The 8,181-nt window shown below is 53.8% G+C and overlaps 1 pseudogene; it reads left to right on the top strand.

Annotated features, from left to right (window-relative positions):
• The first annotated feature begins 2,223 nt into the window (after positions 1-2,223).
• On the top strand, positions 2,224-7,479 carry LOC144254406 (phospholipid-transporting ATPase IH-like; annotated as a pseudogene).
• The last annotated feature ends 702 nt before the right edge of the window (positions 7,480-8,181 follow it).

Here is an 8,181-nt window from a genome sequence, read left to right as displayed (position 1 = left end):
GGCTGGGACAGAAAGAAGTGAGTTGTCACTGTCCTCTCTGAGAGAAACCACTCTCTCCCTTGAGGGTGCTTCCCCCTTCTTTATCTTCTAATAAACTTTGCTATACTTTTACTAAAAGTCTCATGTTTTGCTTGAAATCTTCTCATGAAGAAGAACTAAAAACATAATGCAATCTTCAGTAAGATCTCAGATGTGATCACATCTCTGATTTCACCTTTCCTCAAGTATGCAAAGCCAACACTGGTTGAGGGTGGTGCATACTGTGTCTCCTGGTGTTTGCTGTCAGGCCATGAGCTTGCCCAGCACCAATAATGCATTTTCCCTTTATCCCTGTGGTGGTCCCTGTCTCAGGGCTATTGTAACAAGGTACTGCAGATTGTGTGGCTTACCCAACAGAAATTTACTGTCTCATAGTTCTAAAAACTAGAAATCTAAAATTGAGATGTGGCTTCTAACCAGCCCACTACCGACTACTGTGGGTGCCCAGGCCTAGCCCAAATCTGCCCACACAAGCCTGTATGGGACCCAGGCTACAGTAGGCCCGGGTACACTCCTTTACTTGCAGGGCAGACACCCACCAGAGCTCAGCCTCCAGCATAGGACCTCCCCTTCAGATCAGCAGACTACCACAGGAGCCCAGACCCAGCCCAGATCCGCCCACACAGACTCTGTAGGACCCAGGTTAGGGTAGGTCTGAGTTTGCCCTCTCCGCCCCCACCTGGGAGCCTAAGCCTAACCTACTTCCATCTTGGAACACTGCAGTCATCACCATAGCCTTCCCCACGCAGTAGCCCCTAACTTTTTGACAGTAGACAGGGCATAGAAGCAGCTGCATCTCGGAGCAGGCACCCCAAAGAGAGTGTGAGGCCCACCCTTTCAGCCCCATCTCTTAAGACATTGCTTCCATCTTGGGCACCTTAACTATTATTTCGAATTACCTCCGCTATTGCTGCCACCACCTTTAGATGCAGTGGTATACATTGAGGGACACCAGTAGGATTTGGAAGCCCAACATCAAGGTGAGGTACAGAGAATCTGCACAAGAATATAGGGAAGAAACTGTAATAGCTCAGATCCACGCTGCAAGAAAGGAAGACACATAGACAACATGAAAAAAAAAAGGAAGGAAAGTGTCCCAAACATTATTACTATAATCAACAGAATTCATGAACAGAGAAATTGGTGAAATGTCAGAGAAGGAATTCAGAAAGTTCATAAGTAAAATAGTCTGTGAATTAAAGAATGACCTAAATGAGCAAAAATTGTTCACTCCAACAAAGAGATAAGAGAGCAAATCCAGGTAGCAAAATATTACTTCAAGAGAGAGAGAGAGAGACTTTGGGGGAAAAAAAAAGTCAGAAATCCCTAAAATGAAGGGTACAGTAAACCAAATAAAAAAACTCAATTGGAAGCATAACCAACAGACTAGATCACTTAGAAGAAAGAACATCAGATAATGAAGACAAAGAATACAATCTGGAAAATAAAGTTGATCACACACTGAAGATAGTAAGAAAAATGAACAGAACATCAAAGAATTATGGGACAGCATCAAAAAACCAAATCTAAGAGTTATTGGGATAGAGGAAGGCATAGAGTTTCAAACCAAAGGAATGCACAATCTCTTCAATGAGATAATATCAGAAAATTTCCCAAGCATGAAGAATGAATTGGAAAGCCATATACAAGAGCCTTATAGGACACCAAATGTACAAAATTACAACAGATCTACACCAAGGCACATTGTAATGAAAATTCCTAGCATACAGAATAAGGACAGAATTTTAAAAGCCACGAGAGAGGAATCAGATCATATATAGGGGGAGACCAATTCGTATCTCAAAGCAGATTTAACAACCCAGACCCTCAAAGCCAGGAGATCATGGAACAGCATATACCAAGCTCTGAAAGAAAATGGATGCCAATCAAGAATCTTATATCCAGCAAAACCAAGCTTTAGATTTGATGATGAAATAAAAATCTTCCATGTTGGGGCGAGGAGGAGGAGACACGCCGAGCCTGAGCGCAGGCTCTCCTCGCCGCGCCCAGCCGCGCCACCAGCCCGACGGAGCAGGCGCCAGGCGGGCTCCGAGCGGCCACTACCGCCGTGCCAGGCCGGGCATGAGCGCGGAGGGTTGGCGGCCGCCCCCCGCACCGCCCGGCGCGCGCAGGCCGTGACCGGGCGGGGGGCGCCCAGCGGTGAGCGGCACGGCCCGAGGAGCCATGGACTGCAGCCTCTTGCGGACGCTCGTGCACAGATACTGTGCAGGAGAGGAGAACTGGGTGGACAGCAGGACCATCTACGTGGGACACAAGGAGCCACCTCCGGGAGCAGAGGCCTACATTCCACAGAGATACCCTGACAATAGGATCGTCTCCTCCAAGTACACGTTTTGGAACTTCATACTCAAGAACTTATTTGAACAATTCAGAAGAATAGCCAACTTTTACTTTCTCATCATATTTCTGGTACAGCTGATCATCGATACACCCACCAGTCCCGTGACAAGTGGACTCCCGCTGTTCTTTGTCATCACTGTCACCGCCATCAAACAGGGCTACGAGGACTGGCTCCGTCACAAGGCCGACAATGCTATGAACCAGTGTCCCGTGCACTTCATCCAGCACCGCAAGCTCGTCCGCAAGCAGAGCCGGAAGCTGAGAGTTGGGGACATCGTCATGGTCAAGGAGGATGAGACCTTTCCCTGTGACTTGATCTTCCTCTCCAGCAACCGTGGAGATGGGACCTGCCACGTCACCACTGCCAGCTTGGATGGGGAGTCAAGCCATAAAACACACTAGGCGGTCCAGGACACCAAGGGCTTCCACACGGAGGAGGACGTCGATCGCCTGCATGCCACCATCCAGTGTGAGTAGCCGCAGCCCGACCTGTACAAGTTCGTGGGCCGCATCAATGTGTACAGCGATCTGAACGACCCTGTGGTGAGGCCACTGGGATCAGAAAACCTGCTTCTCCGAGGAGCCACGCTCAAGAACACCGAGAAGATCTTTGGTGTGGCCATCTACACAAGCATGGAGACCAAGATGGCCTTGAACTATCAGTCAAAATCCCAGAAGAGATCTGCCGTGGAAAAGTCAATGAATGTGTTCCTCTTCGTCTACCTCTGCATCCTGGTGAGCAAGGCGCTGGTCAACACTGTGCTCAAGTACGTGTGGCAGAGCGAGCCCTTCCGGGACGAGCCCTGGTACAACCAGAAGACCGAGTCGGAGAGGCAGCGGGAACCTGTTCCTTAGGGCCTTCACGGACTTCCTGGCCTTCATGGTGCTCTTCAACTACATCATCCCCGTGTCCATGTACGTCACCGTGGAGATGCAGAAGTTCCTTGGCTCCTACTTCATCAGCTGGGATGAGGACATGTTCGACGAGGAAACAGGAGAGGGGCCTCTGGTCAACACGTCCGACTTGAACGAGGAACTGGGTCAGGTGGAGTACATCTTCACGGACAAGACGGGCACACTCACAGAGAACAACATGGCGTTCAAGGAGTGCTGCATCGAGGGTCAGGTCTACGTGCCCCACGTCATCTGCAACGGCAGGTCCTGCCTGACTCCTCTGGCATCGACATGATTGACTCTTCGCCGGGCGTCAGTGGGAGGGATCGGGAGGAGCTCTTCTTCCGGGCCCTCTGTCTCTGCCACACTGTGCAGGTGAAAGATGACGACCAGGTGGACGGCCCCAGGAAGTCGCCAGACTCAGGGAAGTCCTGCGTGTACATATCGTCCTCGCCTGACGAGATGGCGCTGGTGGAAGGCATCCAGAGGCTTGGCTTCACATACCTGTGGCTGAAGGACAACTACATGGAGATTCTCAACAGGAACGATGACATCGAGAGGTTTGAATTGCTGGAGATTCTGAGTTTTGACTCTGTGAGAAGGAGAATGAGTGTCATCGTCAGAGCCGCCACAGGAGAAATCTGTTTTGCAAAGGAGCGGATTCTTCCATATTTCCCAGGGTGACGGAAGGCAGAGTGGACCAGATCCGAGCCAGGGTGGAGCGCAATGCAGTGGAGGGACTCCGCACACTGTGTGTGGCCTACAAGAGCATGGCCCCGGAGGAGTACGAGGCCGCCTGCAGACTGCTGCAGGCTGCCAAGGTGGCCCTCCAGGACGGGGAGAAGAAGCTCGCAGAGGCCTACGAGCAGATCGAGAGGGACCTCATCCTGCTTGGTGCCACGGCCGTGGAGGACAGGCTCCGGGAGAAGGCAGCCGACACCATCGAGGCGCTGCAGAAGGCGGGCATCAAGGTCTGGGTGCTCACCGGGGACAAGATGGAGACGGCTGGGGCCACCTGCTAAGCCTGCAAGCTCTTCCGGAGGAACACGCAGCTGCTCGAGCTCACCACCAAGCGGATCGAGGAGCAGAGTCTGCATGACGTCCTGTTCGAGCTGAGCAAAACGGTCCTGCGCTGCAGCGGGAGCCTGACCAGGGACAACTTCTCAGGACTCTCAGCGGATATGCAGGACTACGGTTTAATTATTGATGGCGCGGCGCTGTCGTTAATCATGAAGCCCAGAGAGGACGGCAGTTCCAGCAACTACCGAGAGCTCTTCCTGGAGATCTGCCGGAACTGCAGTGCTGTGCTCTGCTGCCGGATGGCGCCCTTGCAGAAAGCCCAGGTTGTTAAGTTGATCAAATTTTCAAAAGAGCACCCCATCACCCTGGCCATCGGTGATGGCGCCAATGACGTCAGCATGATCCTGGAGGCCCACGTGGGCATAGGGGTCATTGGGAAGGAAGGCCGGCAGGCGGCGCGGAACAGCGATTACGGGATACCCAAGTTCAAGCACTTGAAGAAGATGCTGCTGGTCCACGGGCATTTCTACTACATCAGGATCTCTGAGCTGGTGCAGTACTTCTTCTACAAGAACGTCTGCTTCATTTTCCCCCAGTTTCTGTACCAGTTCTTCTGTGGGTTTTCACAACAGACCCTGTACGACACCGCGTACCTGACCCTCTACAACATCAGCTTCTCGTCCCTCCCGATTCTGCTGTACAGCTTGATGGAGCAGCACATGGGCATCGACGTGCTCAAGAGAGACCCTTCGCTGTACAGGGACATCGCCAAGAACGCGCTGCTCCGCTGGAGGGTGTTCACCTACTGGACCTTCCTGGGGCTATTTGATGCCCTGGTGTTTTTCTTTGGTGCTTATTTCATGTTTGAAAACACAGTTGTGACCAGCGGTGGACAGATGTTTGGGAACTGGACCTTCGGGACACTGGTGTTCACCGTCATGGTGTTCACCATCATGCTGAAGCTGGCTCTGGACACACACTACTGGACTTGGATCAACCACTTTGTCATCTGGGGGTCGCTGCTGTTCTACATTGTCTTTTCCCTGCTCTGGGGAGGAATCATCTGGCCGTTCCTCAGTTATCAGAGGATGTACTACGTGTTCATGCACATGCTGTCCAGTGGGCCCGCCTGGCTGGGCATCATCCTGCTCATCACCGTCAGCCTCCTCCCGGATGTCCTCAAGAAAGTCCTGTGCAGGCAGCTGTGGCCGACAGCGACCGAAAGGACCCAGGTACGGAGCCCACCCCGGCTGGTACGTCACCCTAGCTTTACGATTGGGAAGCGTTAGTAGCAGGATTGTTCAGAGATCAATCAGCTTCATAATGATGCATGATTTCAAACTTTAAATTAGGAAAAATTCAAGATGATCAATGTATAATCTGATGATTTGACCTAAACAATCAGCTGAGAGAAGAAAGAGAACAAAGATTAGTAGAAAAGATAAAATATCTTCTGTAAATCCACAGAAATTTGAATTTAATCATTACTTTAGAGGTTAGATTATATTTTTAAGGTGGATTTGGCTCAACATGTTGACCTTGTATGAAGGATTGCTGGGTGTTGGGCTACCTTTTCTCCACACTCCCAAACTGGCCTACACACAGAATTGTGGGTTCAGAAAGGAAGCTGAGCTCAGGACTCAGCCTCTGTCCCCCTCCAGAGTAACCTCAGCACTGGCCTCTGCCCGGGGACTGTGGGAGGGTGGGAGGCACCAAGCCCCATACCTGTGCAGCCTCTCCAGGACCCCGGCCATCAGTGAGGGCAGAAGGTGACCCCTCAGTTAGGGGCCAGCTGGGTCACAGTCCCTTGGGAGGTCATTAAAAATACAGATTTTCAAGTTACCTCCCTGTAATTTTCTCACCTCTGTGAGGTGGGCCCTGGGACAGGCTCCCCCGGACCCCCAACGATTCTTGTGCCCGTGGTAGGGCAGGACAGCTCCTTGGGGGGAGCAGAGCTCATGGCACAGAGCAGGTGCACAACAGAGGAACGCGCCTGCGGCCTGGCCCGCGGTCCCCCACAGCCCTCCACGGCCCAGATGCCCACCCCAAGGGTGCCAGCAGCCCTATTTGGGATGGGAAATAGGCCAGCCCTGCCCACCTCGGAGCCCAGGGTTGAAGGGGCCCTGATTGTGAACCTTCCCAGGACTCTGCTATCTTAACACGTTGAGACCAATGCCACCAGCCCAGGCCTCCCTCCTCTGTGCCTCCTGCCGCCCTGGGTGACGTCAGTGCCAACAGCCATGACAGGGGCCTCTGCCCAGCAGTGGTGGGCGTCCTGCGAGCCATGTAGGTCTGTGGCCTATCAGTGAGGATGTAGGGAGGGCCACTCTAGGACCTGGAGGGGCTTGGGGTCCAGCTCACACACACAGGCTATGGTGTCACCTCAGTATCTCCGAGACAAAGCCACCTCCAACACCAGAGCACAGGGCCTGGACCCTCCTGCTCATGGAAGGAGAAGCACAGTGGCTGTCCACACTGAGGCCATGTGTCCTCCCAGAGGCACTGCCTTGGATGGGAGCCGAGCTCGGGTCTCGAGCAGTGGTGCTCTGAGACACATGTCCCTGATGGTCTCAAGCAGGGGCACGTGTGCTCGTGACGACACCCCGCACGTAGCGTGTGGTGGACACACATGTCCAGGCATAGGGGAAACAGCAGATGCAGGCTGACCACGAGAGAGCAGGCTCCAGAGTCCTCTGGGTACCCAGCTATGCCGCCTGGCCTGCAGGTGCTGGCGGACATTGAGGTGCTTGGCTGGACGCACTTAGATGGGCAGAGTTGGCAGGCGCCGCCTGCTGGAGGGCCTTCCCACCTCCTCAGCCAGCAGTGGCCTCCTGGCCCCTGAGGACCACCCAGCTGAAAGCAGCCTGAACCAGGCACAGGAGGCGTGAGGCAGGAGGCGCGGGCGTCGGCAGGCCCTGCAGCTCAGGTCAGCTGCTGGGCCGAGCGTAGGGGACTCTTGTGCTGTAACCAACTCACCGCTCTCTTGTCTCTCCTTCCCTCACCCTCCCTTCTCTGCCTGCTTTGCCTCCGTAACCACTCCCTGTCCAAACCTCTCCCGGTGTGGGCTCCGGACCGCCGGACGGGCAGGCTGGGAACCAGTGCCTTTCTGTTGAGCAGCCCACCGTCTTTATGCTTTCCCAGACCTCCAGTGGTCTGAGTTTCTGACCAACAGGTGACCTTCTCTGCCTTTTGCATGCTTGGGATCATGGCCACAGGACGAGGGGTGAATTTGGTGTCAAGGCCAGCCTGCACGTTAGGGAGCATGGTGACTTGCTGACCATGAGCTGTATCTCCCCCAGCACCACCCGCTGGCCTGCCTGGGGTCCTTGTCAGTGGCAGGGTCCACGCTTGTTCTCAGATACAGCCACTCGGCACCAGCCACCCAGACGCTCCTCAGACTGTCTCAGCATGGCCCCTGGGGGATGGACAGAAGACCTCCTCCCACACAGCTGTGGGGAAACTGAGGAAGGCAGGAGGAGCGGTTTGCTCAGGGCCCCCCAGGGTCCAGGGCACAGCCGTGCTGATGCTGGACGTCACTTTTTTAAAGGCCCGATTGTTCCAGAGAAAGCCTCTCGTGTGCTCTCCTGAGCACTGGCCTTCTCAGTAGGCAGTTTACTGGCTTTCTGGGTCAGCTGCACTGGCCAAGGCCTTTGCCTCCAGAGCCAGGTGTCAGCAGGCCGAGCAGCGTCTGTATCAGGACAGCCGGGGCCCCTCCACCCCTGCCCTGGCTCAGGTGGGAGATCCCACGGCAAGGAAAAGGCCTCTTTCCTCTTAGTGACGGTTCATCTTTTGCACACTTTCAACTGTTTTTTTTAACTGAGAAGATGCTACATTTTTTAAAGTCAAGTAAATAATGGCAAACGAAGT

Source organism: Urocitellus parryii, chromosome 4 (genome assembly GCF_045843805.1).
Source record: "Urocitellus parryii isolate mUroPar1 chromosome 4, mUroPar1.hap1, whole genome shotgun sequence".
NCBI lineage: Eukaryota > Metazoa > Chordata > Mammalia > Rodentia > Sciuridae > Urocitellus > Urocitellus parryii.
Note: the sequence above shows the minus strand (reverse complement) of the source record. Positions and strands in the feature narration are given on the sequence as shown.